Source organism: Pongo pygmaeus, chromosome 1, assembly GCF_028885625.2.
Source record: "Pongo pygmaeus isolate AG05252 chromosome 1, NHGRI_mPonPyg2-v2.0_pri, whole genome shotgun sequence".
Taxonomy (NCBI): Eukaryota; Metazoa; Chordata; class Mammalia; order Primates; family Hominidae; genus Pongo; species Pongo pygmaeus.
Window position 1 is genome coordinate 121,495,277 of NC_072373.2, and position 14,032 is coordinate 121,509,308.

The window sequence follows — 14,032 nt, forward strand, 5'->3', positions numbered from 1 at the left end:
GTGACCGGAAAAAAAGGAAATTACTAGGCTCTCCTAGCTAACAAAGAAATACCTGTTTAAACTTTCAGAAAACAGAAATGCAAATTTGAACCTTATTGTCTGGGGCAATCAGTTTGACTATTTAAGTCAGACTTTTATAGTTTTAATGTTTTATTTCACGGGATAGAGCAGTAATCTCTGCAGCCCAGGTGCTCTCAAATACTCTGTTGCTACAAACGCAGGGCAGGAACTGATTTTTTATGATAACATAAAACAGAAAAGGACAATTACATTGTATTAATATTGTTGTGAATATTTTCAGTCCTCACATTGTCTAAAAAACTTTCTAAATGGCTTTGTTATTGAATTTATCTCATTTTATATATGTACCAGTAGCATTTTCATCCTTTTTCTCTCTTCATAATTTCTTTTACAAACAGCTGCTCAAGAGGAAGGCTCAAAGTCTCAAGGCTGAGCACATAATGACTTTTGTTAGTACTAGATGAGAAGGGCTTTCCTGAGGAAATGAAAACCTAAAACATGAAAAGAAGATTAACAGAATTTGGACAGTGAGATATAGAGCATATAATATTCTGCTTCTAAAGTCAATATTCTTCTAGGAAAGTGAGGGCTTTTCCCTGGCTGTTAGGCCAGAAATCATATTCCTATATTTTTTTGATAGCTTTAGGAATAATGCAAATTCTAAGCCCAAGCTTCAGAATAGACTAAGAAGTATTAGCTTAGCTGCCATGACAAAATACCATAGGCTGGATACATTAAACAACAGAAATTTAGTTTTTCACAGGTCTGGGAGCTAGAAGTTTAAGATGAGAGTGCCAGCATGGTTGGGTTGTAGTGAGGGCTCTCTTTCTGGCTTGCAGATAGACCCCTTCTCACTGTATTGTCATATGGCAGAGAAAGAGAGAGAGAGAGAGAGAGAGAGACCTTTCTCTTGCTTTCTATTATAAGGCCATAGTTCTGTTGGATCAGGGTTCCATTCTTATGACTTTATTTGACTTTACCCCCTAAAGATGCTATCTCCAGATATAATCACATGGTGGGTTAGGGCCTCGACATTTGGATTTGGGAGGGACACAGTTCAGTCCATAGCAAAGGATAATGCAGAGGGTTGGATATTTAAAAGTAGCTGCACAATTTTTAATATAAATATTTTATGGTAACTTTTTTTTTGAGATGGAGTCTAGCTCTGTTGCCCAGGCTGGAGTGCAATGGCACGATCTCAGCTCACTGCAACCTCCGCCTCCCAGGTTCAAGCAATTCTCCTGCCTCATCCTTCTGAGTAGTTGGGACTATAGGCATGCACCACCACGCCTGGCTATTTTTTTTTAATTTTAGTAGAGACGGGTTTGCACCATATTGGTCAGGCTTGTCTCGAACTCCTGACATCAGGTGATCCACCCACCTTGGCCTCCCAAAGTGGGATTACAGGAGTGAGCCACCACACCCGGCCAGCAGCTTTACTGAGATGTAATTCACATACCATAAATTCACTTTTCTAAAGTATACAATTCAGTGATTTAAAACATTTATTTATTTTTAAATCGACAGAATTATATGTATTTATCATGTACAACATGAGGTTTTCAAGTATATGTACATTGTGGAGTGACTAAGTCTATCTAATTAACATGATACATCTCATACTTAATGATTTCTGTGGTGAGAACACTTTACATCCATTCTCTTAGTATTTTTCAAGAATATAATATATTATTATTAATTGTAGTCTTCATGTTGTATAGTGGAGCTCTTGAACTTATTCCTTGTGTCAAGCTGAAATTGTGTGTCCTTTAACACAAACCATACCCCACTCCCAAAGTATTCTGCTCTCTGCTTCTATGAGATTAACTTTTTCTGATTCCACATGAGTGAGATCATGCAGTATTTATTTGTCTTTACCTGGCTTATTTCATTCATATTGTTACAGACAACAGGATTTCCTTCTTTTTTTTAATGGCTGAATAGTTTTCTATTGTATATGTATAGCACATTTTCTCTAGTCATGCACTGGTGGACACTTAGGTTGATTCCATATCTTGGCTATTGTGAATAGTGCTATAATGAACATGGGAATGCACATGGGTCTTTGACATATTGATTTCATTTTATATATGTATATATATATGTATACACACACATACATACAGTGGTGGGATTGCAGGATCATATGGTAGTTCTAGATTTAATTTTTAAAGGAACTCCATACTGCTTTCCATAATGGCTGTATTAATTTACCTCCTCACCAACAGGGTGCAAAAGTTCCCTTTTCTCTACATACTTGCCAACACTTGTTATCTTTTGTCTCTTTGGTAATAGTCGTTCTAAGTGTAGTATGAAGTGATATCTCATTGTGGTTTTTATTTGCATTTCTGTGGTAATTAGTGATATTGAGCTTTTTTTTTTTTTCTTGTACTTTTTGGCCATTTGTATGTCTTTGAAAAATGTCTATTGGGGTTTTTTGGTTGTTTATTTGAGGTTTTTTGTTTTTATGTAGGCATTTACTGCCATAAACTTTGCTCTTAAAACTGCTTTTACTGTGTTCCATGGGTTTTGGTATTATGTGTTTCCATTTTTTTTCATCTCAGGAAATTTTTGAATTTTGCTTTCAGTTTCTTCATTGACCCACTGATCATTCAGGAGCATGTTGTTTAATTTCCATGTATTTGTGAATTTGCTGAAGCACCTCTGTTACTGATTTCTAGTTTGTTTGTTTGTTTTTTTTTTGCGACAGAGTCTCACTCTGTCGTCGAGCTGGAGTGCAGTGGCGCGATCTTGGCTCACTGCAAGCTCCGCCTCCCAGGTTCATGCCATTCTCCTGCCTCAGCCTCCCGAGTAGCTGAGACTACAGGTGCCCGCCACCACGCCGGCTAATTTTTTGTATGTTTAGTAGAGACGGGGTTTCACCGTGTTAGCCAGGATGGTCTTGATCTCCTGACCTCGTGATCCGCCCGCCTTGGCCTCCCAGAGTGCTGGGATTACAGGCATGAGCCACCGCCCCTGGCCTGATTTCTAGTTTTTTATTATTGTGGTCGGAAAAGAAACTTGATATGATTTCATTCTGCTTAAATTTGTTAAGACTTGTTTTGTGACCTAACATATGATATCCCCTGGTGCATGTTCCATGTGCAGTTGAGAAGAATGTGTATTCTCTTGCCATTAGGTGAAATGTTTTATGTCTGATCTGTCCATTTGTTCTGGAGTGTAGTTTAAGTCTGATGTTTCTTACTGATTTTCTGTTAAGATGATTTGTCCATTGCTGAAGGTAGGTTGTTGAAGTCCCCTACTATTGCTGTATTGCAGTCTATCTCTCCTTTCAGATGTGTTAATGGTTTTTCTTTTCTTTTATTTTCTTTTTTGTTGTTGTTGTTGTTGTTGTTTTTGAGACGGAGTCTCGCTCAGTCGCCAGGCTGGAGTGCGGTGGCAGGGTCTCGGCTCACTGCAGCTCCTGCCTCACGGTTCAAGTGATTCTCCTGCCTCAGCCTCCCGAGTAGCTGGGACTAGAGGCACATGCCACCATGCCCAGCTAATTTTTGTATTTTTAGTAAAGACGGGGTTTCACCATGTTGGCCAGGATGGTCTTGATCTCTTGACTTCATGATCTACCCGCCTTGGCCTCCCAAAGTGCTGGGATTACAGGTGTGAGCCACCACCCCTGGCCAATGTTTGGTATTTATCTTTAGGTGCTCTGATGTTGGGTTCATATATATTTATAAAAAACAATAGCTACATAATTTATTAAGGTATATGCAATATAAAATATATAAATTGTGACATTGAAAATTTAAAATGGGAGAAGTGGAGTAAAAGTGCTTTCATATACCTTACTATTATATCCTCTTATTGAATTGACCCTTTTATCATTATATAGGAACTTTGTTTCTCCTTTACAATTTCTAACTTAAAGTTTATTTTATATGATATAAGTAAAGTTACTCCTGCTCTCTTTTGGTTTCTGTTCCCATGGAATATCTTTTTCCGTTCCTTCACCATCAGTCTGTGTGTATTTTTACAGATGAAATGAGTCTGTCATGGGCAGCATATAGTTGGATCTAGTTTTTTTTATCCACTCAGACACTATGTTTTTTGATTGGATAATTTAATCCATTCATGTTCAAGGCAATTATTGATAAGTAAGGACTTTGTACTGCCATTTTGCTTATTGTTTCATGGTTCTTTTGTAGATCCTTTATTCTTTTCTTCCTCTCTTGCTGTCTTTGTGGTTAAGTGATTTTCTCTAGTGGTATGTTTTGATTTCTTGCTTTTTATTTTTTTATATCTCCTATTGATTTTTGGTTTGTGGTTACCAAGAGGTTACAAAAAACATCTTAAGAATTATGATAGTTTATTTTAACTCGATAACTTAATTTTTATTGCAAAAATCCCCCAAAACAAAAAAAAAATCTACATTTACTTAATCTCCTGACATTTTGAATTTTTGATGTCACAGTTTACATTTTTTCATATTGTGTATCCCTTAAATTATTGTAGCTATTATTACTTTTAATAGTTTTCTATTTTATCTTTCCTATTGCAGATATAAGTGATTTGCATACCATCATTACAGTATTAGAGTATTTTGAATTTACCTGTGTACTTTCTTTTATCAGTCAGTTTTATACTTTCAGATGTTTTTGTGTTACTCATTAGCATCTTTTTCTTTCAGCTTGAGGAGCTCCTTTTACATTTCTTATAAAATAGGTGTGGTCATGATTATCTCCCTCAGCTATTGTTTGTCTGGGAAAGTATCTCTCCTTCATTTCTGAAGGACACTTTGCTGGGTATATTACCCTTGGTTGGTATTTTTCTCCTTGAACACTTTGAATATATCATCCCTTTCTCTCCTGACCTGTTAGGTCTCTGCTGACAAGTCTGTTTCCAACCATATTGGGACTGTCTTATATGTTATTTGCTTCTTACCTTTTGCTGTTTTCAGGATCCTCTCATTGTCTTTGATTTTTGATAGTTTGATTGTAATATGTCTTGGGGTAGTCTTGTTTGGATTGAATCTGATTAGAGACCTTTGACTTTTTCTGTATGTAGATATTTACTTCTTTCTCCAGGTTTGGAAAATTTTCTGTTACTGTTTCTTTAATTGAGCTTTTTACCCCTTTTATCTTCCTTTTCTCCTTCTTCAGCTCCTGTGACTCAAAACTTTGCTCTTTTGATGCTGTTCCATAAATCTTGTAAGCTTTCTTCATTCATTTTCATTCTTTTTTCTCCTCTGTGTATTTTCAAATAACCTGTCTTTGAGCTCATAGTTTCTTTCTTCTTCTTGTTCACTTCTGCAGTTGATGCTCCCATATTGCATTTTAATTTTGTTCATTGTATTTTTCAGCCCCATGATTTCTGTTTGATTTTTTCTTTTATTATTTCAATCTCTTTATTATCTTTCTCATTGTGGTCACTTGTTATTTTCCTAATTTCATTGAATTGTTTCTTTGTATTTTCTTGAAGTTTGCTGAGCTTTCTTTGAATTCTTTGTCAGTTCATACATCTCTGTTTCTTTAGGGATGGTCACTGGTACTTTATTTTGTTTCTTTAGTGATGTCATTTGTTCCTGATTGTTGTCGATGCTTGTGGCCTTGTGTTTACGTCTGTGCATTTGAAGAAGTAGGCACTTATTTCAGTCTTTGCAGACTGGCTTTGTCTGAGAATGCCCTTCAACAGTCAGCCTGTCTAGAGATTCTTTAATATTTAATTAAATATCTTTAATATTTTGAAGAACTTCCAAATTGTTTCTAAAGTGGCTGCACCATTTTATAATCCCAGCAGCAATGAATGAAGGTTTCAGTTTCTTCATAGCCATATCAATACTCACTACTGTCTGTCTTTTGATTTTTTGATTTTTATTTTTTTTTTGAGAAAGGGTCTTGCTCTGTCTTCCCATCTGGAGTGCAATGACACAATCATGGCTCATTGCAGCCTCAACTTCCCTGGCTCAATTGATCCTCTCACCTCCTGAGTACCTGGGACCACAGGCATGTACCACAATGCCTGGCTAATTTTTATATTTTTTGTAGAGATGTGGTTTTGCCATGTTGCCTAGTGTATTAGTCCATTCTCATGCTGCTATAAAGAACTACCTGAGACTGGGTAATTTATAAAGGAAAGAGGTTTAATGGACTCACACTTTTGCTTGGCTGAGGAGCCCTCAGGAAGCTTACAATCATGGTGGAAGGGGAAGCAAACACGTCCTGCTTCACATGATGGCAGGAAGAGCAGTGCCTAGCAAAGAGGGAAAAAACCCTTATAAAATAATCAGATCTCATGAGAACTTACTCACTATCATGAGAACATCAGAATGAGGGTAACCTCCTCCATGATTCAGTTACCTCCCACTGGGTCCCTCCCGTGACATGTGGGGATTATTGGAACTATAATTCAAAATGAGATTTGGGTGAGGACACAGCCAAACCATATCATTTTGCCCTGGTCCCTCCCAAATCTCATGTTCTCACATTGCAAAACACAATAATGCCTTCCCAGCAGTCCCCCAGCGTCTTAACTCATTCCAGCATTAACCTAAAAGTCCAAGGTCTCATCAGAGACAAGGCAAGTCCCTTCTGCCTATAAGCCTGTAAAATCAAAAGCAAGGTAGTTATTATACTTCCTAGATACAATGAGGGTACAGGCATTGATTAAATACACTTGTTCCAAATGGGAGAAATTGGCCAAAATGAAGGGGCTACAGGCCCCACGTAAGTCCGAAATCTAGTGGAGTAGTCAAATCTTAAAGCTCCAAAATGATCTCCTTTGACTCCATGTCACACATCCAGCTCATGCTAATGCAAGAATTGGGCTCCCATGGCCTTGGGCATCTGCACTCCTGTGGCTTTTCAGGGTAGAGACCCCCTTCTGGCTCTTTTCACAGGCTGGCGTTGAGTGGGCATTGAGTGTCTGTAACTTTTCCAGGTGCATGGTGCAAGCTGTCGGTGGATCTACTATTCTGGGTACTGGAGGATGGTGGCCCTCTTTTCACAGCTCTACTAGGCCATGCTGCAGTGAGGACTCTGTGTGAAGGCTCCAACCCCACATTTCCCTTCCGCACTGCCCTAGCAGAGGTTCTCCTCGAGGGCTCTACCCCTGCAGCAAACTTCTGTCTGGACATCCAGGCATTTCCATACATCCTCTGAAATCTAGGCAGAGGATCTCAAACCTTAATTCTTATCTTCTGTGTACCTGCAGACTCAACACCTTGTGGAAGCTGCCAAGGCTTGGGGCTTGCACCTTCTGAAGCCATGGCCTGAGCTGTACCTTGGCTCCTTTTAGCCATGGCTGGGATGCAGGGCACCAAGTCCTGAGATCGCACAAAGCAGCAAGGCCCTGGGCCTGGCCCAGGAAACCATTTTTTCCTCCTGGGCCTCTGGGCCTGTGATGGGAGGGCCCTCCCTGAAGACCTCTGAAGTGCCCTGGAGGCATTTTCCCTATTGTCTTAGTGATTAACATTTCACTCATTGTTTCTTATGCAGATTTCTGCAGCTAGCTTGAATTTTTTCCTCAGAAAATAGATTTTTCTTTTCTGTCGCATCATCAGGGTGCAAATTTGCCAAACTTTTATCCTGTGCTTCCTGTTGAATGCTTTGCCACTTAGAAATTTCTTCTGCCTGATACCCCAAATCATCTCTCTTAGGTTCAAAGTCCCACAGATCTCTATGGCAGGGGCAAAAAGCCACCAGTCTCTTTGCTAAAGCATAACAAGAGTCACCTTTGCTCCGGTTCCCAACAAGTTCCTCATCTCCATCTGAGATCATCTCAGCCTGGACCTCATTGCCCATATTACTATCAGCGTTTTGGTCAAAGCAATTCAACAAGTCTCTGGGAAGTTACAAACTTTCCCACCTCTTTTTGTCTTCTGAGCCCTCCAAATTTCTAAGAAGTTCCAGACTTTCCCAGTCTTCTTCTGAAACTTCCTAACTGTTCCAACCTCTGCCTGTTACCCAGTTCCAAAGTCACTTCCATATTTTTGGGTATCCTTATAGCAGCACCCAACTCCTGGTACCAATTTACTGTATTAGTTCATTCTCACGCTGCTATAAAGAACTGCCTGAGAATGGGTAATTTATAAAGGAAAGAGGTTTAATTGACTCACAGTTTCGCATGGCTGGGGAGGCCTCAGATAACTTACAGCCATTGCAGAAAGGGAAGCAAACATGTCCTTCACATGGTGGCAGGAAGAAGTGCTGAGCAAAGAGGGAAAAGACCTATAAAACCATTGTATCTCGTGAGAACTCACTTACTATCATAAGAACAGCACTACGGGGTTAACCACCCCCCATAAATCAATTACCTCCCACCAGCTCTCTCCTATGACACATGGAAATTATGGGAACTACAATTCAAGATGAGATTTGGGTGGGGACACAGCCAAACCATATCATCTAAGCTGGTATCGAAATCCTGGGCTCGAGCAATCCACCCACCTTGCCCTACCAAAGTGCTGGGATTACAGGCATGAGCCACCATATCTGAACTGTCTTTTGATTTCTTTTGATTTTAACCATCCATTGGTTCTGCTTCTCTAGATAACCCTGACTAATATATAATTGGTATGAAGTGATATCTCATTGTGGCTTTGATTTATATTTCTTTCATGGCTAGTGACTTTTTTTGTACTTTTGGGATATTATTATTATTATTATTATTACTAGTGTTTATACTTCTTCAGTAAAAGTGTTAGAAACAATTTTTAAAGGCAGAATGTGACCAGAGTTTCCTGTAGTTATTATATAACCATCATGGACCTTCCCTCAAGTGCTTAGCCATTAGTGTTACTCATGTCACTCCAAATGTCAGCTTGTTTTCTTCCATTTCACTGTCTCTTTGTGTCCCAAACCTGAATTCATGGGAAAAACATCTGAATGGTGCTTAATATTTGTCCCCTCCAAATCTCATGTTGAAATATGACCTCCAGTGTTGGAAGTAGGGACTACTTGGGTCATAAGAGTGGATCCTTCATTAATGGCTTGGCGATAAGTGAACTCTATTAGTTCATGAGATCTGGTTGTTGATAAGAGCCTGGCATCTCATTTCTCTTGTCCTTCTCTCACCATCTGACACACTTGCTCACCTTTTTTCTTCAGCCATGAGTAAAAGCTTCCTGAGGTCTCACCAGAAACTGAGCAGATGTTGGTGCCATGCTTGTACAGTCTGTAGAACTGTAAGCCAAATAAGCCTCTTTTCTTTATAAATTACCGAGTCTCAGGTGTTTGTTTAAAACAACACAAAACAGACTAACAGTGTTGATTGAAACAGCTGTGACTGGGTCATCAGGGTGTAAGAGAGGAGTCACTGAGTTGAAATATAGCCTCCTACTTACACCTGTTCAGTAGAAGCTATAGATATGAAGTAGCTGAAGCAGGCATTCCCTTTGAAACATGTGTTTCACATATATCATAATTATCTTCTGCTCTCATTTTTCTTTTAGGCTTTCATCTCCATCTCATTTCCCCTGTTTACTCTCGTTTTCGTATCTTTACGTTTCTTTCTCCACAATTGTTCAGAAGCTTGGAACCCTTCACTCCAGTTATTCTTTGACATGCAACTTGTTTCTGTGCTTCATTGGCACTTAGGGTTTGTAATCCTTGACTTGTTTGTATAGCTCAGTGGTTAGGAGTACAGTTTGGAGTTAGAATGCCTGGGTTGAAACTCTTAATTCTACTCTACTTACTAGTCTTGTGACTATAACAAAATTCTTAGCCTCTCTGTCTGTAAAATGGAGAGTATAGTAAATACATGGGCTTGTTTTAAGGATTAAATGAGTTAACATGTGAAATACTTAGAACAATGCCTGGCAAATGCTCAATGAATATTGAGTATTGCTTGCTTTTGTTTAGTGCCGTGCCTGTTGTTCCCACTGAGGGCATAGACCATGTGTATCTGGTTAACAGTTCTCTGTCCACCACATTGCAATAATGGACTCTCAGAAAATATTGAAGAATATGTTAAAGAATGAGTAGAATTATGCTACTGAAAAGGGTGAGTGGAAGGTAGGTAGGGGAAAGGACATATACAGCCCTGGAAGCAGCATATATGGGGAATGGGTCACACAGTGTTTCTTGGTACTCTCTAGACCATAGTGGGCCACCTCTTAGCTAGTGGCCTATGGATTATTTCAGCAGTCTGTTGGAAACAGCCATGAATATGATAATAATGACCCATTTGTGGGTTCTAAGAAAAAGGACAACTACAATACTAGACAATAATAGCATGTAAGTTAGGAGGGAAGGGGATGATTTGTATTAAACTGTTCTAAAATTCTTACCTTATTTAGGATGGTGGAGTCAAACATTAACTTTAGACTTTGTTATATGTATGTGGTAAAATTTCAAGGTAAACCATTGAAACTGTAGTAGTTGAGTATATAACTTCCAAATCAGGGAGGAAAGAAATGGAATAAGAAAATAAATACATAAACATAAGATTGAAACAATCCAATGAAGAGTAGAGAGGAGAGGGAAAAACATAGAAAGAATGAGGTAATTAGAAAGCAATAGGTAAGATGTGAGAAATAAATTCAAGTACAGTAAAACTCCACTAAAATGTGCCCTGCAATTACATTGGGGCATGATTTCCCTTCATCCCCATTCTCAAATGGGGCAGGCTAAATAAAGTTCTTATCCTGTTTCCCTGGGGGTTTGAGGTGGGTGACGAGTAAGTTAGAAGATAATCACCTTCTGATCAGTTAGGACTTTCTCAGTTTAGTCTTCAATTAATAAAAATTAATGTAAATTTCATCAGAAGGCAAAGATTGTCGGTTCAAAGAACAAGCAAAATAAAGTCTTACTAACTGAAAAAAAGCTGGGGTAGCTATCTTAATATCAGCTATGGGATAGCTATGTTAATATCAACTGTTAATATTAATTATTATTAATAATCTATTAATAATAGATTATATAGTAAAAACATTAATAAAAATAGAGTGTCACCACATTTTAAAATTCAGTACGAGGATATACAATTTTTAAGCTGGTTGATAAAATTCTGGGGATTAATTGGCAAATCCATCATAGTGGTGAGAGATTTTAACACAATTCTTCCTGTATTTGATAGGTCAAGCAGAGAAAAACTTTAGTGAAGACAAAAACCTTTAAATACATCAGCTTGATTTAATGGGCATGTAATAGGACCTAGCATCAAAAAATTAGAAAAAATATTTTTTCTTAGGTACTTAAGGAACATGTATAAAAATTGATTTCATAGTAGGCCGTAAAGCCAGGTTCAACACATTTCAAAGAACTGGTATCACAAGAACTACTTTCTCTGACCACTATGCATTAAAATAGAAGTCAATTACAGACATAAATTATAAAAATGCCAATATTTTAAAATGTGATATACACTTCTCAACTTATGCGTCAAAGGAAATCATAAGTGGAAATTCAAGGACACATTGACTTAAAAACATTAAAACTTATGGAATATTTCTAAGATGGCACTTGTATGAATTTTATAGTCTGAAAGCTTTTATTAGAAAAGAATTAAGTCTGAAAATTAATGTGCTAAGTTAGGGGAGAGAAAATGGAATAATCTCGAAGAAGGTAGGAGGAAGGAGATAATAAAGAATATATAGCAAAGATGCAGTAACAGGATCAACAAAGCCAGAAGCTGTTTGTTAGAAAAGACAAGCCTCTGGAAAGATTGATGAAGAAAAAAGAGAAATGAGATGTAAATAAATCATGTTCAGTTACAAATAGACATATAAGAGCTTTTAAAAAACTAATAAAATAATATGAATCATTAATGCCAATAAATTTGAAAACAGACAAAGTAGATGAATTTCTAGAAAAATATAACTTACTGGGACTGAATCGAAGAAACAGCTGATAGTACCTAAGCAATTGAAGAGATGGGGTCAGTAATTTAAAATTTTCTCATAAACAAAACATTAGCCCCAGATGGTTCTTGCAAATGATTAGAGAACAGATGTACAAACATTTCCAGAGTGTAGAAGTACACTATCCTATCCTTTCTAGGAGATCATTATAACACCAAAAGCAGGCAGTATATGAAACAGGGAAATTAGAGGCCAAGATACCTATGACTTATATGTAAAAATTTAAAGAAAATATTAGCAAACTGAATCAGCCATATTAAAAAATATACCACAATCAATGCATTCATAAGAGCAACTTAACAAAATTTGTTAGAAGGCATTAAAGAAGACTCAGTATAGAAAAGATGTACCTTCTCTCCAAATTGGTGATAGAGATTCAATGCCATTAAAAAAGCCCACCTGGCTTTTTTGAGGAACTTGTCAAGCTGAGTCTCAAATTTATATCAAAGAGCAAAGGGCTAAGAATATCCAGGACATTCCTGAAGAACTGTAAGGAGCCAGGGGCCTGCCCTATCAGATACCAAGGGTTGTTATTAAGCCATAACCAAGTCAGTGCTGTTTCTACAGAAACAGACAAGTTAACAAGTGGAACATAATAGCCCAGAAACAGACCCGTCCATATTTTGGATTTGTCACGTGAAAGAAGTAGCTTTGCAAAACTTTGGGAAAAGGAGAGTGTGTGCAATAGATGATGCAGACAAAAAGGAAATTGGGATACCTGCCTCTTACCGTACACAAGCATCAACCTAAATGTGAAAGTTAAACTATAACAGCTTGAGGTAGTGGGGAAAAAATATCTTTATCTCAGTGTAGGGAAGAATTTATTTTAAAAAGAAGACACAAAAGGCCATACACAGAAATGAAAAGACTGAATTCAGCTGCATTAAAAAGATTAAATTCAGCTGCATTAAAATCAAGAGCATCTGTACTTGGACAGCATAGAGTGGAGAGACAAAGAGAAGGTATTTGCCAACTTATAACTTGAAGGATTAGAATGAACGATATAAAGAACTATGTAAATAAGAAAAAGACATACAACCTGTTAGAAAAATGGGCAAAGACATGAACAGCATATTTCACGTGAAAGAAACAGCAATAGCAAATAAACATGGTAAGAGATGCTCAACACATTTAGTAATTTGAAGGGAAATGCAAGTTATACCCACAGCAAGACTATCTTATCTAGGAAGTTTGTCAATACCCTAAATGTTCTGTGGTTTTAAGCTACAGAGTTTGTAATTCATTTATTTATTCAATAAATACTCAGTGGCAGGCACTGTTTTAGAAACCTTGGTTATAACTTTGAATGAAATAAAGACAAATGCTTGCCTTTGTGGAGGATGCTTATGTATTGGGGGTTGGGTGGTGGGGTCAAACAACAATTACATTAAAATAGAAAATAGTGACATAAATAAACCTATAAATATTGCAACCCAGAGTAATATTATAAATGTAAGTAGTGACTAGGACTCTCATGCAGATATACCTCTGTGCTGGGACAAATGAAAGTTTAAATGTAATTTCCCATATGCAAGTCAAAATAAAAAGTGACACTAGAAAACACAATAATGAATATCTGAAAATTGCATTTTATTTGACTGCCATCCTTTTGCATCATTTTCATACTAATTATAGAATAAAATTTGTAGGATGCACCAAAGCTTTTTTTAGAGACATCCATTAATTCAATAAATAAATGAGCACCTTCTTTGTGCCAGCCGCTGTAAGAGGTGGCCCAAGGAAGGGAATAAAACAGTCAAAATCCTGGCACACTCAGAGTTTCTCTTAGGAGAAAACAGATACAAATGGCATTAATTACCAAGAAACTTGTAAAACAAGCCAAATATTAATGATAAATATTTGAGTACAATATGTTAATTTTCAGATTGAAAATGAGGTGCCAGGATTTCTTAAGACTCAAAGGCACAGTCACTGACAGTTTGATTTTTTGTAATCGCTGTTAATTTTCCTAACTTCAAGGAAATTGACAGCATGTTTGGAGTATATTTCAAAATTACATTCAAATGTTGCAATAGAACATTAAGAATTATCTTCATGATCCAGTAAGTGCATGAAAAAAATGGATAATGAATCTATTCATTACCACCTTTTAATATTTTATCCTTAAGTTTTTGTGTTTTGTAGCTCATTGGCAGAGTTTGACAGAGTGCTGAAAGTAGTCTTTAGTGAGCTGGCTGT

The 14,032-nt window shown here is 37.3% G+C and overlaps 1 protein-coding gene across 1 annotated transcript in view; it reads left to right on the top strand.

Annotated features, from left to right (window-relative positions):
* Positions 1-14,032, top strand: part of LOC129009738 (mitochondrial adenyl nucleotide antiporter SLC25A24) — a 57,139-nt gene that overhangs the window by 17,998 nt on the left and 25,109 nt on the right. The gene's annotated exons all lie outside the window — the stretch shown is intronic.